Source organism: Argiope bruennichi, chromosome X2 (genome assembly GCF_947563725.1).
Source record: "Argiope bruennichi chromosome X2, qqArgBrue1.1, whole genome shotgun sequence".
Classification (NCBI taxonomy): Eukaryota; Metazoa; Arthropoda; class Arachnida; order Araneae; family Araneidae; genus Argiope; species Argiope bruennichi.
Genome location: NC_079163.1, coordinates 92,899,200 through 92,919,245, shown reverse-complemented (window position 1 = coordinate 92,919,245; position 20,046 = coordinate 92,899,200). Strand labels below are relative to the sequence as shown.

General features: G+C 27.6%; 1 protein-coding gene and 1 long non-coding RNA gene across 3 annotated transcripts in view; one reads left to right on the top strand and one right to left on the bottom strand.

Annotated features, from left to right (window-relative positions):
* LOC129960309 (NGFI-A-binding protein 1-like) overlaps positions 1 to 20,046 on the top strand; it is a 281,783-nt gene that overhangs the window by 48,998 nt on the left and 212,739 nt on the right. The gene's annotated exons all lie outside the window — the stretch shown is intronic.
* The window catches only part of LOC129960310 (uncharacterized), a 33,814-nt gene continuing 15,398 nt past the window's right edge, over positions 1,631 to 20,046 (bottom strand). For both annotated transcript variants that reach the window (XR_008783572.1, XR_008783571.1), the window contains 2 exons: positions 2,659 to 2,767; positions 1,631 to 1,888 (listed from right to left, as the gene is read on the bottom strand). This is a non-coding gene — a long non-coding RNA (uncharacterized LOC129960310). The remainder of the gene's footprint in view (positions 1,889 to 2,658; positions 2,768 to 20,046) is intronic.

Genomic DNA, 20,046 nt, shown 5'->3' with positions numbered 1-20,046 from the left:
TGAATGAAAACATTTTTAATGTTTTAAGTTCGAGTTTTTCTTTTATGGAAACTTTGTGGAATATTTATTTTGAAATATATTCTATTTATTTTGAATAGCTATATATAGATTCATTTGGAATTCTAAAATTGATTACAGAATAAACCTCATTATTTTGTCTCAGTTTTTTTTTCAAACAATATTAACATAAAATTTAAGTCAAGCTTTCAAATCTTTTTATGACATTAAAAAAATATTCAAACATTTTTGTGACTTTAAAAAAATTCAAAAATTTTTCTGACTTCAAAAAAAAATCAAATATTTTTTGGTGATAATAGAAAAGACTTTTGGGATTAAATGAGTTGTTAACTACTTCAGATAGATAACATTTTGATTAAAGTGATTTGATTAAAGTTTTCAATATTTTACAAATAAAAGCTTTTGATTAAGATATTACAGGTACAAATAATATATAATTAGTGTATTCATGGCACAAGTATTTGAAAGTTTAAAAAATTTTATTTCTTGCACTTCAAGACAATTTCTTTCCAAGAATGCGAACTAAACATTTTTCATATAAAGTATATAACCAACATATTACTTCTGTCTCTTTGAGATATTAATTTGAGACCAATATTGATGCTTTTTCTTATATAGCAATAAATAATGCAGCATTCTAGAGTCTTTCAAATTATTTTATTATTTATGATATATTATGCTTCATTTTAAAGAATAATCCATTAAATGAGTTAATTTTTAACGAAAAAATTTTGAACGAATTTGATACAGATCACTGATTATCTTTATGGGGATATTTAAGTTATTGCAATATTTCGATGGGTTCCTAGCCGGGAAAATCAGACATTTAAATCTTGCATATTAGATTAGAATGATTTAAAATTTAAAATGATTAATATATGGCGAACCAAAAATGGAGCCTTAAATATTTTAGATCTATTATTTGGAGCTTAAAGGCCATTTTACAGATTAGAAAATATAAACTCCTCAAAAATATCTGAGAAAGCGGTATTTAAAATATTGTTTATTTGTTTTTTAATATTGAGTGAAAGATTTCCTTTTCATCCAAAAATAATTTGTTTGTTCTGTTTAGATGGTTTGCTTGTCTTATTTAAATATTTGATTGGATGCAAAAAGTTGAAACTTAAAAGCTTTGTTCGTTGTAGATATTGTTTGCTCTTTCAAAATGATTGCACTACTTGCGTTATTTAAAAGAATTGTATTGTATCTACAGTTACACATTCATAGTAAATATTGTTTTTCGAAATAGGCATGAAAAATTATCAATCTTCCTTTACTATCGAAAGCAGAAAAATTATAGTTGTGAAATCTAATCTTTTGATCTTCTTTTGTTCATTCTTATGCTTAATTGAAACCGCATTTATTATTTCAATAAACTTTTAAAGGGGCTCTTAATCTTTCTTCGGTAGGTGCGTTTTCTTTTCCATAAACATTATGTTACGAACTCACTGATAATAAATGAAACAACGACATTAGGTGATATTTGTTTAACAGAAAATGTATAAAATATCTATCGTTAAAAAGATTAAGAATATATTCAAAGATCTTTCATTTTCGACATAAATTCATTTATATATAGTAAAATTCATACAAGAAATTTCAGGTTGTACGATTTTATTTTTATTTTTGAAAAATTTTACATTTCTAAAATTATTGAAATGACAAACATTTTTAAATGAATGAATTAAAATGAAAGTTGATGACTCTTTAAGCAAGTATATTAATTGCTTTTTCACACAACAAAACGTTTTCACATGTAGATATTTCCTCTATTTGACTGAGATTTTGCAAAAGGGAACACATATTTTTTCATCCCAAGTAATCGGCATTCTAGATCTTCTTGTTGAAAACTCTCCCAATCAAAGAAGTTCTAAAAAAGAAAGTAATCCATGAAGTAATTCAGGATATAATATAGTGTGCTGCATACTGCAGATTTCCTTAAATTTGTTGAAAGCTACAAAAAAAAGTAAGAAAAATTTTCAAATATATAAATACTATCTTGCTTATAGTAAAACAATATTGACACATTTCTACAGTATTGTACAACATTTCAGACATTTTAAATTACATAATCCATCATTTGTTCTTACATATTGTAATTCTTAACATGACGTTCATTAAACTTTGACCATAAGTTGTCTCAGTTTCTTCTTATTTGTTAACACACAATGTACATGAAACTATTTAGGTTTTTTAAAAAAAATAACTAGAATTCACAAAGGAAAGTATTAATTTTAATAATTTCTTTTTCGAAGTTTTAGTTGCTGCTCTATTTGCTTTTTATATTTTTTACCATTATGTATATTTAAGATGTTGAAAAAAATTGATGCTAAAATAAGGCCTGATTCGATTTTCGGTTGAAATACTGTCTCAAAGACAAATGTTTAAGCATTCATGGTACATTGCAAAATAAGAAGCTTGTGCAACCAATTGAAACATAAAAGGTTCCGCCTAAAAAAAATAAGATATTTTTTAATGTTTTTATTTTTTTTATGTTAGAAATCAAATATAAAAATAAAGATTACATTTTTATGCTTGCAAATTATATTTTAGTATGCATTTTAAAACACATGGAATCTACGCAAACTACGATTGAAATGTATACATATTTAATAATAATAATTAACATAATTATCCTACTTTTGTCTTTTTATCTTCTTTCTTTGTCGCAATGAATCTAAAACTAAGCTTAGAATTCTAACCATCTCATCACTTTCCATTACATGCATATAGTAGAGCATCTCGGTAGCTGCCAATAAAAGAGATACATGTATTTACAAAGATAGTAAATTATAATAATGTTTTCGGTTTAAACAAAATATATACCCATAAATTTAAAACCATGAAGCTTCAAGAATTATATGAGTCACTATATAATGCTTTCCTGATGGAAAATTACTTTATTACTTATGGTACAATGTGACAGCTTGAATCCTAAAAAATTTTATACGATATACTAAGGAATATAATTTATCGTTTACTCTAAACAACATGGATGATCATGCACCAAAACTATATAGTTTGGCCATTATACCACTAGGAAGCCGTGGCTCGTCCACTTATAGTAAACGAGCTGGATCTTTCTGGTCATTAAAATTAGAGTTTCCAGTTGGATTTCCAAGAGGAACACTATTAATCGCATTTTAATAATTAAATAATCAAAGATCATTAAAGAGTTTAATAACTAAATATTCAAATTATAACATATAAAAATAATCTTTAAGTATAATCTTTAATGTTAAAAAAAATAATCTTTCTTCTTATATACAAAAGAATTTTTTTTAAATCCCCAAGTATTTGTGTACGGTAGTAGTGCAGGAAGTATGGGCGATTTTCAGTTCATTCTTCGTTCTTTTCGGATCTTCAATGCTTTAGAGGAAAAAAAGCAGAGAAAATCACCTTGACTTTAAATATCCCTCTAGGTATAGTAAATAAATTTTAATCGTGTTAATCCTTTTTTTTTATATCTAATTGTCGCATTTACTTTCGAATCTGGAATCGCAAAACTTTGTTTTCCCTGAAAGGCGATGTGAAAGAAAAAAAAATCTAGTTTAGAAAATTTTTGAGTCAACTGTCATAACTTGCATACTTTCGATTTATTTGTATAATCTGTCAAATCGTTTTTCTAATAAAAACTGCACCAATTTCTAGATAAGGTAATTTCCCAGTGGTTTTTTTTTTTTTTTTTTTGTAGTTTTTAAGTATGATCAAATTTTTTCATATGAAATCGTTTCAGAAACTCTTAGTAAACAAAAAAAAACTGATAGAATATGATTTTTTTTAAATTAAAATTTTGTCACAAATTATTCTGCTATATATATATGAAAAATTCTTTTAATGCAAAGAAAATTTAATTATTTAATTTTGTCTGTATATTAATCATCAGCTCGAATTTGGAAAATTTATTACAGAATGAAGTTTGCTATCATTGCGCTCATACTAACAAACTATGAAACCTAAAATGAAAGAAGAGAAAAACAATTAATAAATTTGTTTTAAAAATCTATTAAAACGATTTTTGCTTCCTGATGGCTTGCTTTTATTTTTTAATAATGTATCATGATACGTTTTATTGAAAATTACTTACCATAAAATATTTATTTAAAAATATTTTTTTAGTTACTGGTTATCAATTTGGATGGCGAGAAAGTTTTTCTAATATCACGCTGACATTCTCAAATTAACGACGCTGAAATAAACAATTCATGAAACAAAAAGAAGAAAAAAACGGTTTTAATGAAATCTCTTCAGAATATCCTCTAGGGCTTTTCCCCTCTTCTAATAAAGTCGGATTTGCTACAATCAAGCATACCCAGAATATGCGGATGCTAATTTCTGTGTGTGATGCATTTGGCTAAAAAAAAAAAAGAAAGAAAAAAAAGAAAAGAAAGAAAAAGAAAAGAAAAAATAGAGAGAGCATAAAAAAAAAAAAAAAGTCTGCTTTGATTTCGGCACCACCTGCGTTTGAGACTTGCTGAAATGTCACGAGTCTGATTCGTGATATACCTGAGGCATTTGTAACCGATTTTTCCAGCTGCGCCAGTTTGAAACAAAGATGGCCAGTGAAATATGGACTCTAGATATATTTTGGTGCTTCAAGGTCATTGCTCACCCGGGTGCCTGCCCGGAAGAGTTTGAGAATCTACTTTAAGAGTTCTTTTTGAAGCTATTAGAGCCATTAAGATTTGGAATCGTGCATTTAACCAATTGTTACGAAGTAGTGCGTTGGGTTGAACGATTTCTTTCGACAGAGGGAAAAGTAGGTTCGTTTTTTATTCATTAAAGGACGATTATTTGTATGATAATTACAGTGATACTCCGCTTATGCGTGTTTCACACGGTCAGAGGAGAAAGAAAAAAATGTCAGTGAAGAAAAACATATGCACGTAAAACGCATAAAATTGATTTGTACGGTTGATTGTTCTGTAGCTTTATTATCTGTAGAAAAGTTATTGTAAATGAGCGTAACAAAGGCCGTAGGATGATTTCTAAATGTTTTTATAACAAAAAATAGCTTATTTTTTCTTCTAGATAATTGCCATACGAACATGATAGAGCTAAAAACGAAAACTTTTTTCATTTTCAAGGTGCATATTGTATATAATAGCATCCTAGAAAATAATAGCCTTTGGATATCTGAAAAACTGTAGTCCTATTGCTCATAAAATATGTTGAAAGGAAAATGGAAATTCCTTTTTTTATCCTGCGATGAATTAAATTTTGGGGAGATTAATGAATGAAGATTATTATTGGTAATTATTCCAAAAGACATATATAATTTAATAAAAGTACAATAATTTTCCTTTTACTTCAAGACTTTTATTATTTGTTTGTTTGTTTGTTTCATTACATTTTCAGTAGGACCAATTTTTTCTTTTCATTATTTTTTCTAACAGTTAAAACGTTTGAAGAATCTTAGATGCATAAAATAAAATCCTCTTTAGCTAATCAATATCTAAATAATCGTTATGAATATAGCACTGATTTTATTAATTTATTTTCAAAGCATCATGAAGAAAATTTAACATTAAAAAATACTTCTTCCCGAACAAAGTTTCTAAAATTTAACATATATCTGCAATTTTGATGCAAAAATGACTTGAAAATTTTATTCAACTTTTTTTTTTTTCATTTTATAGCTATCATGTCTACAAGAACTGAAAAGCAGAGTGAAAATTCTCCCGTAGACAAAATTAGAGCGATATTTTATCATAGCCTTGATTTTAATATAAGCATAAAGTGTTCATTTTTAGCAATTAATTTCATTATATTTCTGAAAATAGTCTAATAAATAGTCTGGCTTTTGAAAGATTTGGCCGAAAATACAATTCAATTCTGCAATTTTGATGGAATGTCTATATTCTAAATTCCATCCCTCTCTGGCTTAAGGTCTGCTTTTCTTGAGATATCATACCCATAAGCTCACGGTAAAAATAATATAATTTCAAAAAAAAATTGAGATTTAGAGCTATTCAAAAAAACGAAGATTCATCAAAATCTCGAGCTTGAGATTTAGGTTCAAAGTGCGTAGTAGAATTACTGTTATTCTATAAATTCCAAAGCAAAAAGTATGTACGGATTCCTAAAATGTAACACTGTTGATTAACAATATAAGAAAAATGCTCACAAAATTCTTTTGAGAATTTTGATCCAAAATAGTATTTGAAAATTAAACTTATATTTTTCCCCTTTAGGTAAAAAAAAACACTGAAAACTTTCAGAGGAAAAGAAAAAAAATTCGGAAATTCAAAGTTTATGATCAATTTATAAATTCTGTTCATTCTAAAAATCTCCCCTCCAAAATTTTCCCACGGATCTTCTGTAAAGTAGCTCCCCCAGAATATTCTTGATGGAAGAAACAAGCAATTACTGCTCTTCAAGCCGACCTTCGCTTGTTTTTCCCCGGTGGTTTCTCTCTCTCACACATCACAACCACATTTCACTTGATCCCATTAATAGATACATCTTTCCATTAGTCAATGCGCCCGACTCAATAAATTACCTTTAAAATGTCGCACTTTAAAACGCTTCTGATGCAGGTTGTCTTTAAATGATCAAATCAGGATTTTAAAATATGAATGCGACGATGATGTGGAGCATAAATTATGCGATGCGCTTTTGAAACGCATAATCGTAACTCGTGATCGGCCAACTCTAAATCACATTAAGAGAAAGCAAATTTGCAATCTTTTATATCAAATCATATCTTAGGAGGACATTATGCTGAGAGGCAGAGGTTAAAATAACGGAAAAATTATGATATTCGAAAATGCATTGATCGTGAGGCAATAAAACTCTAGTTTATTATTGTTGAAGAGGGCACTATTTTAAAATGATAAATCAGTGAAATAGAGAATTGTTTTAAATTTACATATTCAAACTGAAATATATTGCCATAACCTTTTTATTAACATTATAAATATTATTACTAATCTAAAGAAAAATTATGAAAAATTATAATCAGATTTCAAGAAATTGTCATTTCTGTCAATATAACAGCAGCGAAGTTAGGATTGCTTAAAATTATACTAAATTAATCAATTCGACCAAATACTAGCATTTTATGCAGGGAAACAATTAATCAGATTGAAAGTTTTAGCAAGGTTTAATTGTGATAATTTAAAACAAGAACAAAATTATATTTAATGGCATTAAGAAGGGTTTTTTTTTTCCCTTTTTTTCCAGCAAAATCCTTCTCAACAACCCTTTCATTTTTTTCTTCAGCATTGTCATCCTTTTCAGCAATTACCCTGCTTTATTTCAAATTAAATTATTTAATTTGAATTAGAAAAACGCTTCTTCATTTAACTATTATTTCTTCACAGCTGCCTATTTATTCATTTTTTTTCTTAATATTTATATTTCATCTACTATTATTCATTAACCCTTCGTGAGGATGTGCTTTTGCTCTTCCCTTTATTCACTAAAAGCGATGAAATGTAGATGCTTACAGCTTAAAATCCCTTGATCCAGGGAAAACATTAAATATACTTTTTCAGCAGGTTCTATTATAACTGAATAAGAAAAAATTACCTTTGCACCACATCAAATTCATCTTCTTTTCTCAGAAATCTCTAGACATCATTCATAAGAGTTTTAAAAATCTGTTGCATATCTAGATTAGAATCTTACAAAAAATAAGAATGTGGCTCTTTTTTTTAACTTTTATGAATTACAAAAGAAACATACTTTCTTTTTTTTTTCTACGAATATTCGACCTCGTATTATTTTAATTTCCTTTTTTATCTATTACTCATTTACACGATATTTCGAGAAAAAGAGCGAGGTGAAAAGATTAGTTAAAACTTCCTATCGTTTCAAATTCAATCCATATTCAAAAATTCAAATCCATATCCAATTCTCATTTCACTATATAAATAAGGAATTACAAGCGGTATGAAGCCATTTCTTCAGTTATGAACGCATAGATATATGCATAAAGTAAATCTATATCTCATATTTAATTCAGCTGTTTTAAAATGTGGTAGAAAGCGACATTGCTAGAATTACTTTTAATAAAAGCATTAAATTATTCTCTGAATAGCGTCTATATATAACCTTTTGAAGCAGATTAAAGTCTATGTAATATCTGGCATTAATACCATGAAATTTAAGTAAGTACGTATTAGCTGCATTTGCAATTCAATGTTGCGTGCAGTAGTGAAATCTGGTAAATGTTTTATTAATATAAAGAATTTAACGATTAAATAAATTTAACAAAATAGAATTTATTTTACTATCATATTTTATTAGATTGTTATTCAACAATTTCGTATTTAATATATTTTTAAATCTACTGTATATATATTGAGAAAAGAATTATTTATGACACATTTTTGAGTAAAATATAAATGATACTTTTAATATTTTTGAATAGATTTTATTAAATAATAACTACAAATTATACCATTGTATTTATAAATCTAAATAAAAATCAAAACTCCGATTCTTAAGCATTTATAAGTTGCTATAAAGATCAAGAATTCTCTTACAAATTCGGCTTATATTAACAGGTCAAATCTAATAAGAAAAAGACAAATGATTGTATTCTGGTTCATCTGCGTCTTGCTGTCCCAAGAAAGGTACATATTTGGAGCTGAAAAGGAGTAAACGAGTATAAAGTTCCTTTTGTCATGCTTGCGTACTGAGATGATAAAGTGCTACGATTAACACTCTACTGCCATCTTGGATAATTAACCATGTCGCGGCTCACATTGGGTCGTTAGAACGGCTTCCTAAGTTGAAAGACTATCACCGACCTACATTCATCATCTACTTATTTCATACGCAACAAACAAGACATAAAATCTCTCAGAAGGGAAGTTTATTAGCAAGATTATTTACTTATCCATTACTAAGTTTTTTTTTTTTTTTTTTTTTTGTTATGGCCGTCTTTTACTTGCTGCACGTTTTTCAGCTACTGATACATTGTAAACGAATAAGTCGAACGTTGTTGCTTTCTGATTAGTTACCCAGTTGATGTACCAGACTGTGAATGACCTGAAGCATATCAGACTGGTCGAAAACAAATTTTGAGGTCTGATCAGTCGTTTTTATGTTTATTGAAAGAGACATGGTTAGGACATAAATTGCTTGGAAGAAAATAAAAACTCAATATTTGGAAAGTTGACTAGAGGTGAAAACTGATTTTTATTTAAAAAGGATAGATTCCGCAGATTTTCGTTTAGAGAAAGCATCGTTTAGAGAAAACATGACTTTATTTTACATTTTTTTTTAATTTTTTACCGTTAAACTTATATTTTTATAAATAGTTAGACTTAAAATAATTGATTTTTTAAATCAATCTTTAATTATGGATTAAATAATTCCACTTTTAAAGGTTTAAATTAATTTTTTAATGAAAAAATCATGAAATAGAATTATATGTAATCAAGATATGTACAAAAAAAATAATTTGAAGTAATTTTAAATCAAACTAAAGTTACCCAGTTGAGTTCCTTTTTCGGCAAGTTGAAATTTACTATAATTCATTGCTCATAGATAATATATCTAATCTCTAGGATTAAATAGTGCAAAAATAAAGTTTGAAGTATCGAAATTTAAACATGTCACTTATTTTTAGGATGAACTTAATTTAATTTCTGTCTTTTACAATTTTTCATTATTAGGACAACAATTTAAATATTTTTCGTATATTTCTAATCCTATTCATTTACTTCTTGAAATGAAGGGAAATTTTTAGTTTAATGTCAACTTTCTGAATACTTATTTTGCAGTTAACGTTGAAACCGTAAATCTTAGATTTTAAAATAGCTCTTAGTCTGAAAAATGAAACCTTAAATTTGCGTTTTTGAAAGACTTCGTTTATTTCTATTTAATTTTGAAAATTATACAGCAAAAAAAACGTATACTTATGGTGTTTCGTATTTTTAATATTTTACTTTTTCATGGCAAATTTGATTTTTTTTTTTTTTTTTTGTGCTATTTCAGTAATTTTATAAATGAAGACAAATGCTGCATGCAGTTTTGCAAAAGTGTGATGTAAAATCGGTTTTTAGAACGCATGTTTTTATTTCTGTTGTTGTTTTTGTATATTTGACTTGCATCAAAAAGATATTCACCTATAGAATAAAATATATGTTATAACTCAAAATTGAAAATTTTAGATGTAGTATAATTTTTACCCAGGCCTGCTATATATTAATTCTTGATAACATTTCGTGAAAATATATATTTGAAAATTCTGGGGGAAAAGAATTCAAGATGGTACACCCACTTAGTCCACCATGAGCAATCTAAATATAGCTATATAAATAAAAAATAGCGTGGCAACTAACACAATAATATTGATAAATAAAAAAACTAAAGTAGAATATACCTAAATCATAAAAACTTACTCTGAAATAAACTGCAGTTACAATTTATGCTTCATTAATTCACGATACTAAAAAGTATTGATAAAATCTATTTTCAGCTAAACACGACAATTAATTCTCTTTCTTCATCAATGTTCTAGAAATCAGGAAAAGTTTTTTATACACATAAAATCATTCATTTATCTAAGGTCTGCGTTGTTTTTTGCATAGCCGAACTTGATTATCAAGCCTTGATTTTTTTAACCTTGCGTATAATTTTTTTTAATTGCTCTTTGAACTTGAGTGCTTTGGAAAGGTTTGGGAACTGGAACAAGTTTGTTCTATTTAAGGGAAAAAACTTGAAGGTAGATTTGATAATATTACGCAATAGATAAACATAGAAAGTCAAGACGTGACTAGAATGTAAAAAATTGGCGAATAAAAACCAGTTTAGAGGAGAATAAAACAAGAGTATAAATGAGACTTTTTTGTTGTTATTGTTGTTATGGAAAACATGATAAATCAACATTTAGGATATTCAAATCAAATTATACTTAATCTACGATCTATACGTATTTACAAATTATAGTTGAAGCATATAAACAGAAAAGAGAAATTTAGATATGATATAAATAGTAAATTCCAAAAGCGAAAAACTACATGTAACAAGATAAAAAATTACCAAACATATATCACGTTCTTAAAAATTAATGATAAATAATTCATTAATAAGCTTTTGAGTTTTATTCAAATGCCAACCATTTCCCATACAAACAAAATGAATTTAATGTTCATGTTCATGAGTTTCTCCAAGTAGATGCAATTAACTTTATAACATTTCTGATGATCTCTGATTTTTTTTAACAGCCACATAAGCTAGTAATCATATATGAATTCGTATTCTGTATTCAATTGAATTGTTGACAGCCTTGGAAATTCTTCGGCTTTTTTAAGATTGGACTTTTTAAGATCACACTTATGCTTTAAATTTTATCACGTTTGTATCAAGAATTTTTGTTTATTTTCTCATACCATGGACAATTTCTATAATATTTTAGCATTATGCATGATTTTAATATGCTTGTGATGTATAAAACATCAACACTTTGATCTTTGCATTAAACTCCTCAGTTAGAATTTTATGTACACTGAATTTGTTGAAAAGATACTTATTTTCAACATTTGTTTTTGTTGTTCAGCTGAAAATAAGTCAGTCGAAACCTATATTACTACGAAATTATATCAGGATTAACATTAAAAAAAATCAGCTGAAACATATTTTTTATTTACACAGTATGATTCGAATGAGAAAAGTCTTCCGCAAGGTCAGATGTTAAGTGATAATTTTAATTTGAGCATGTTTAATTTTAGTGATATCTTATAACCATCACATGATTATACAACTGAATTCAAGAATAGAACATTAAGAAGGAAATGTATCAGACATGTTTCTTAAAGGATTAAATTGAGTCTAAATAAGGAAGTCTCCAATTTTGCAACAATAAATAAACATAAAAATTTTAGCGCTAACTCTCTAGGGAACTTTCTAAAATAGATAGCAATACTTGACAGATTTTCTTTTCCTTTTTATTAATTTAGAATAGTTACACTGAAAATTTTATAAAAGCAACCAGAATTTACATATCCCAATAAGATCATATTTAAAAAGGCATACTTTCATTATAAATCATACCGTAATAAATATCGATAAAAATGAACTCTTCCACTATAATGTGTCAAGATAGTTAAAAAACTGATATTTTCAAAATGAGAATGTCCACTTTTGTAGAACTAGTTTGTTAACAAAAATCTAGAAACAATAAACTTGATTTTTTTTAAAATTTCTATTACGCTCATAGAAGAGTGCTATTAATTCTTAAATCAGGCTGATGATAGTTCAAATGCTAATTCTGTTAACAGCACAAAGGCTATGGCAAGCTAAGATTCTAATTGTGTAAATCTATTTTATAAAGAAATCGGAAGACATCAAAAATAATACATGGTGAGGAATTCCTTATACAAGTAGGTCTACAAATTGAAACTTTCTCTACTATATTGCGAAAAGAAAGTAATCTAAGGAAGGTTAAAAATAATAATATATTCAATAATATATAATAATATATACGCCAGTAAGACCCAGTTTCTTTAAAGAGGATGCAGTTATTTCATAGATAGATTTGATTTTTCCTCTTAGTATAATTTTCACCAGCTGTTTCAAATTTTTACATCTAAATGTAAATAACTCAATTGAAACTGATAGCTAACCTTAAGAAGCTACCAGCATAGTATTTTTTTTTTTGAATTTGTTGCTTATCATTAATTCATAAGTACTTGGTTTTTTTCTTTTTATCATGCAGCTTGTTAATTATCTATTCAAAGCTTTTTTCGATTTAAAGAAAAGGAAATGCATTACTAATATGTTATACATTCATTCCAAAACTTCTACAGTCTTAATAATCTAGGACTATGACTAGGCTAGCTTATTTAATCTAAAACCATCGCTTAATTTGCAAGAAGACAGAAAACACATATTGAAAAACCAGAGATTTAAGAAAGGAAAAACGTGAATACCGAATTTCCTGTATTTCTAAATCTGTTATGAAAATATTTGCCATATTTTAGAAGAAAACGTGCTCGTCAACTGGGTCGAATAGAAATAATACCTTCAGCAACAGACGCTTATGTTGACTCAGGTGACGAATGTTACACCACTTGTTAAGTTGTTAAGCCCTCTCTGACCTTTCAAATGGACAAGAAATCGTCATATTTTGCATAAGAATTTAATTTTATTCTAGAAAGATCAATGGAACTATAAAAATAAAGGATTTTCCATCGATGTCTGAGAATTGTTTATACAGCAGGAAGGTTTTAACAAAATTATCTTTCTCATGAAGAAAAAAAAATTCTTCTTAATCAGTCAGATAAGTTTATCCTTCATAAGTTGGAAATAAGCATCCAGATATGGAAGCATTTATAATGTGTGTAACTTTCAATAATACTCTGCTTTAACCGGGGAAATTCATTATTTAGAAATCTAAAAATCATTGCTGCAATTTGCAGTAAAAAAATAATTTCGGAAATAATACTTCAATTCATTGCATTTGTTGCTTCAATTTTTAATGCGCATTTAAATTAAGTAAGTTCTTTCGTAGGTAATTTAGGGTTTGAAATTAAAATGATAATCTTTCAAAATAGCTTTTTGATGTAAAAATTTTCCTGAATTTGAGTTACTAATTTTAAGCCCATTCAGGTTCATTTGATGCAAATACAATACAAACTCCATTAAAACAATTTAATGATTGTTTCTTTTAAACAAGGGCCAAGGGACTTCATTAATATAAAATGGAAATTCAGAACATACTATCATTGTGTTTTAATCTAAACAAAGGATTCTTAGATTTCTACACGGACAGCCACTTCCAATCTTAGGAACAAACCTGAATCCATATAAGCATATAAACTGGAAAATGAAACAATTTTATAATAAAAAAAGTTAATCATAAATGGAATTATATATTAGTATCAAATTAAGACTACTTTTCTCGAAACTGCCAGTTTAGAATTTTAATAGTTTTCTTTTTTAATTTTACCTTGCAAATAATGAAAAACTTACTAGAAAATTGCATCGATAATGTTTTCGCATCATCATATTTGATCAAACCTTAAGTTTCTTGTAGGCACTATAATTTGATTGTTTATTAGAAGTGCTTACATAAGAGTCTGAATCATAAAGATTTTTAAAGATGAAATTTCCGTGACTCGGGAATTTGTTTTGCATTCGTTTAATACTTCAAAACATGATATTTTTTAACATTTTGTTTTAAGAAATATTTTCAGTTAGTATAACATTGTATATTTTTAGAGGGGGGAGAGAACAATGAAAAAAAATTCATTTTAAGAATTGTATTTCAAAATTCTATTAATTTAATATTTGTTATTTACAATTAGCGGGCAAATAAGATGAAAAAAGCGAGTAATTTTTTAAACAGCCTTTTTTTTTAAAAATGGCTCAGTCAAAAAGTAAAAGATTTTGTAAACAATTCGCAATGACATGTATTTATACTTGAATTCCACCACCGAGTCGATACATTTTACCTCTCACTAACTTTCGTAGCGTTGTTAACTCTTAAGTATTTAAAATAAAAAAGATTCTCCAGAAATTCATATATATATATATATATTTGATCGATGCAAACTCAAATTCTTTTTGAATAAATCTTTATAATCGCTTTCATGGTAAAATCTCATAATTATTGTTATTAATTATTCAAAAATCTCATAATTATTGTTATAAACTGACGGCTAACTAACAATTCATGTTTTAAAACGCATGACAAATAAAATTGTTCGCAATGATGTCATACCCTCCAATATTGGTTACCCAGTCATCCGTAGCACTTATAGATATATTATATATAAGAATATCCATAAATTATTGAAGAATAGATATTTCCAAGGAACTTTAATTAAAACATTACTCAAAATTATTCAACAGACATTTATTAATGATTAAATATATTTGTAAAATAATTTTACTTAAAAACACACAATACGATTTTGTTGATCAAACAAATCAACATTGTTTTCCATATATTTATATATTTTTTTTCTTTTTATTAAATAGCAAGCGTATGTACTTTTTAAAAAATCATCACTGCTCAGTTTAACATCATAGCAAACTCCCCATGTGCATTGTGTAATGAGAAGCGACCTCCAGTGTTTTTGCGTTCATTTAAAAAAACGGTTGCGGGTTTTTTTTTTTTTTTTTTTTTTTAATTATGCTAAAAAAAGAATTTTTCTCTCTAGCCGAGCATTGAAGTGAGTGAGGATTCGGAAAGAGGGTATTTTTAGAGATTTTTGTAGTTTTCCGTAGTTTTTCCTTATATATTCGTAACTCCGTAGTTTCCACCTAATTTCCGTAGTAACTACGGAAATTCCGAAGCTGTTGTAGGGTATGCCATGTCTGTCCCTGTGTAGTGAGTATCTGGAAATCTTATCATGTTTAAATTTGTTAGATACTCACTCATTAATCGTACTTCTGAAATTCATTTGAATTCATGGTTTCCGCGAGGTCTACAATTTTTTAATTGGAATTTATTTTTTAAACTTTCGATTTTTTCTTAATCATTTTCCTGGTATTTAGCCAAATATTTCTGTGAAGAAAAAGTTTATGTAAAAGCAATGATAAAAATCGTTATTTATTCGTCAAACTCTAAAATTACAAATCTTTAGCTTTAAAAAAATTGTGCATGTATGATACCGTAGTCCTAATGCCGTTATTGTAAATAATTGTGAGTTTCACATTAAACGTTTAAACGTGAGTTTCACATTAACGGAATAAATTCTATTAATAAACTGATAAGTAAAATTATGATTAATTACTTCAATATAGTGATTTAAATCGGGCATAAAGAGCCATAATATAGCATTTGAAACGAACAATTTCTCCAAGACATAACAGAATCGCTGTATAAACCGATATATTTAAGAAGAACCCACAAGTTAAATAATCCAAAATGATGTACTTATAGTGAGATAAAAACAAATTTATTTCATCATAAATGAGCACTTATTAACAAATCAGAATGCTATAATACTGATCAGAATATTAAATTAGCATCCGTGGCAATAGAAACAAGATTCGTGTTAAAATTTTTAAAAAAGGCAAAAATAAAAGATCGATGTGTTAAAAGTTTAAACGGGACAATAAAAGTTTCAACTCCTCTCAGTGTTTTCAATGCGATTGCAATGGAGCAAGGAAGGCGGGACAACAACAATAGACAAATTGAAGTTCACGCAAATCAAACAGGTCTCACAATACATTCGCTATTTTTAGCAAATGATTGCTCACCGCTTGCAAATGATCTTCCTTTAAGCGCAAGACGACGACCCCCTTTCCTCCTGAAGCGCTCTCCGTTTGAGGGGGGAGGGACATCGTTTCGCTTCATTTCGTAGGTGGTTCTTGAGTTGCACGTGGTTTCTCTCTAGAAGGAAGTTGCGTCTTCAAAATCACGCCGTTAGATAGGTCGGAAGGTTCAAAAATAAACAAACCAAATTATGTAAACACGATGAATCGTTCCTGATGTTCTTTACAGATGAATAGGCATTAATAGAGCTATCGTAAATTTTTTCCAGACCAATGATTTAATCCGATTTTTAAGCTATTTACTTAAGATAAGGATTGCGGGAAAAAATTAGGTTAAATAAAACGAATATTTTAAGGAGTTTTTAAATTTTTTTTAAAGAAAGATGAGATAGTTTGCTAAAAGATACATTATAGCTTAATATTACTAGCAAGGACTGAAAGCTGTAAATCCAAAATATATTTCCGGGGGAAAAATAGTCGAGTTAGGAACTGGTAAATATTTATTGAAAAATAATAGCGTAAATAATATTGTGATGTGAATTATAAAGTTTTAACTATGAATAAGATTTGAACCGAATTTTGCTTATTTACATTTGCATCATTTGAGGTGTGATTTATGAAAAAATTTTTAATAACTAATGGATTTTAAAAGAAGAAAAAAATCTATGTTTATCTGAAATTTTGAGTAATCAAAGGAGTAGCAGAAAGAAGAAAAGACGTAAAATAACGTTTTCTTTCTTGTATTGATTTTAGGAAATGTTGATTTTAAAGGTATTTTTCTTTTCTGTCTTTCTAAAATACCTAAAATGATAAAGTTTTGTTTCCGCTTCATAAAAGAGGATTACAGAATGTCTCTCAAATGAAAGATACGCAGGCAATTTTAGAGCATTCATTTTAAATTTTTGGATTTGTTTTTATTGGAAATATTTAACAGTCTATTTCAATAAGATATAAACTTTTTAATATATTTCAATTTAAAACGTATTCGGATTATTTTCAGACATTGTCCAAAATAAAATAACAGCAGCTTAAAATTCAATTCCATCATTATGTCTCAATGAAACAGCTTAGAAATAAATTATCCCCCTTATAGCATTTTTTTGAAGCCGCGTTTTGCGAAATATTTGCTAATTTTTGCATCTGCAAAAGTATTTTATTTCACATAAAGTTATAGGGTACTTTTTCCCCTTGGGCTAATTCTTCCTAATCTGATACTAATTCCTTCAACAACTATGCAGCGTAACTCTTCAATAAATACTCTAGAAAATATGTTATTTTCCATTCATGTTTTTTTTTTCATTAATTTTTAACAACGGTATCTCTCTAATAGAAATATAATAGAGCCACGTTCAACACTGCATCTTGAAAATAAAATAATAATGCAACGAGCTTTATTTCAGATGAAAAGTATAAATTTTTGGAAATCGTCAACTCCGTACTTTTAGCGCAAAGAAAATAGTAAATTTAAGTGCGTGTAGTGCGTAAGCTTAGCGTATATCATGCGATTTGAGAATAAAAAGAATGAGAGCGAGAATGGGAATACTTTGCTCCATCCATAAATGAAATTTTAAAAAAATGTGAAAACGTTTAAAATTGTGTCATTCATTTGAATTATTTCTTGAATTTTATAAATTATTATAAGCATGCAATGAGTTAGTTGAATATTCTAATTAATAAGGCACAATTAATAATGATAATTTAGGAAATAAAGTAACATTTCCTGTGTTGTTTATTTGAGATTGTTATGATCATGGATGCTTTAGTAATTGAAATAAGGTGGTCATTTTTTATCAGTCTAACTAGATAATAATCCCATAACCTGTCGTATGTAAGGAAATTGAGTCTTGCTTTTATTTCCAAAGAGCTGAGCGAAGAGCATTTTGAATGTCAATTATAGTAATAGATGTCTCATCAATACAATCCACTAAGCTGGTATTCCAAAAATAATAATTTTTGGAAGGGTTTCCGGAAAACTGTAAAAGTCCCCCCCCCCCACCTCCAAAGAAAACTTTTTATCATTTTACTTCTTTCTTTGAGTAAAATTTTTAAAATTTTACTCAAAGAATTACTACCAATTGGAGTAAATTTTCAAAAATCATTTCCATAAGGGAAGCGGATATGCTATGTTAACAGTTGGCCATTTTAATAAATTCAGTTTTTTTAGGTATACCGACTTTTTTGCATATATTATTAGACTGGTCTTTTTTAGTATTGTATCCATTTGGATAAATTTTTTTATTTTAATATAAACAATGTTATTTTGTTATTTTAGATCATAATACTTGCCCCTGTACTGGTATCCCTAGTCTGATATAAGTGGCAAGATGAAAATTCGAATCAAAATTGAATACATATTTATTTTTAAAAATATGAGACAATATACTAATTAATTAAACATTGTTAAGTACTTTTTCTAAAATAGTTTCTAATTAAAGGGATATTATATTTAAAATTTTAGATTTTCTTAAATTATGCCTAGTTATTTATATAACTAAAAATCAGTATATTTATTAGATAAATATTTGATACATATTTTCCACTTTCTAAGTTTGAACATCCCTTATGCCACTATGTATAGGACTTGAGACGCTCTATCCTAATTTTCAGAGAAAAGATGAACAGAGATGTCACTAAATGCAAAAACTGCATAGTACTTTCTTTGGAAATTTCAGGTGATATCATAAAATTCGGGCGTTGTTATTTTTATCAAAAGGGAACTTTCTTAGTTTTTTTTTTTTTTCTTGCATTTTAAATCTTGCTTTTGCTGCTTTAAATGTTCTTGTCGTTCTTTATGTGTTACCTTTTAAACTGACATATCTTCCAAAGCTTATATTGTTACATTAGTATCTGTAAATCTATGAGCCCTACTGTTTAAGATGAAACAGTTTATGAATAATGTTGATCAAGAAAATCACACGAAATAAATAAAAAATGCACGTAAAGCCAAATAGAAAATAGTAAAAAGCAATCGAGCCAAGTAGAGAACGGCGTCAACTAACACTGCTCATTTTGCCCAGTTGGAAACATTAATAGTCTCTGATTTCATTGACTGAAACCATAAGAATAAGATACGAATAAATAGGGATTGAGAAAAGTACATTCCCTAAAGTAATTATGTATAACAATGAATAACCAAATATCTTTTCTGCTAGTTAGCGAGATCTTGCATTTGTGAAATAATACCACGCTAGACAAAATATGTGAACATCGTTTAACAAACAACAAAACAGTAACATTGATTCCACTGTGCAAATTTTTAGTGTCCAATTGTGTGAAGAGCTTATAATACCCGTAAGGTGCTGAAGTTCGATTACTATGAACAGAAACTAAGCCATTTTTTTTTTATCTTGCCTTGCTCATCAACTGACATTGGCTCCTCTACTTTCTTACAAAAAATCGTTGCAATCCTTTTGCTTTGGGCAGCGTAGAGATTTCATCTCAGTTATTCAATGAAATTTTCGAGATGGTGCATTTATAGAGTTACACATAAATATCAGTTTGTTGAATTCTATAAGTATTTTCGCAAACTTTGCGTATAAATAGTGATCAAAAGTAACCTGCAATTTTAAATAGAAAAAGAAATATACTTAAGTCACAAGAAGAGTGAAACGTAGAACGAAATAAGGAATTAAAAATAGCTTATGAGTAATTTTGAAAAGCAGCTAAAGCAGCTACATTTGATTTCAGCATAAGAATAAATGTGTTAAATTATTCTATAAATATATTTATCATATATTTACAGAAATATAATTTCGCATCTTTCTATTAATTGGCGTAGTCCCTAAATCACCTTTTTAACGAAAATAACGTTTTATTAGTAAAAGAAAGGGCAATTATATTCTCTAA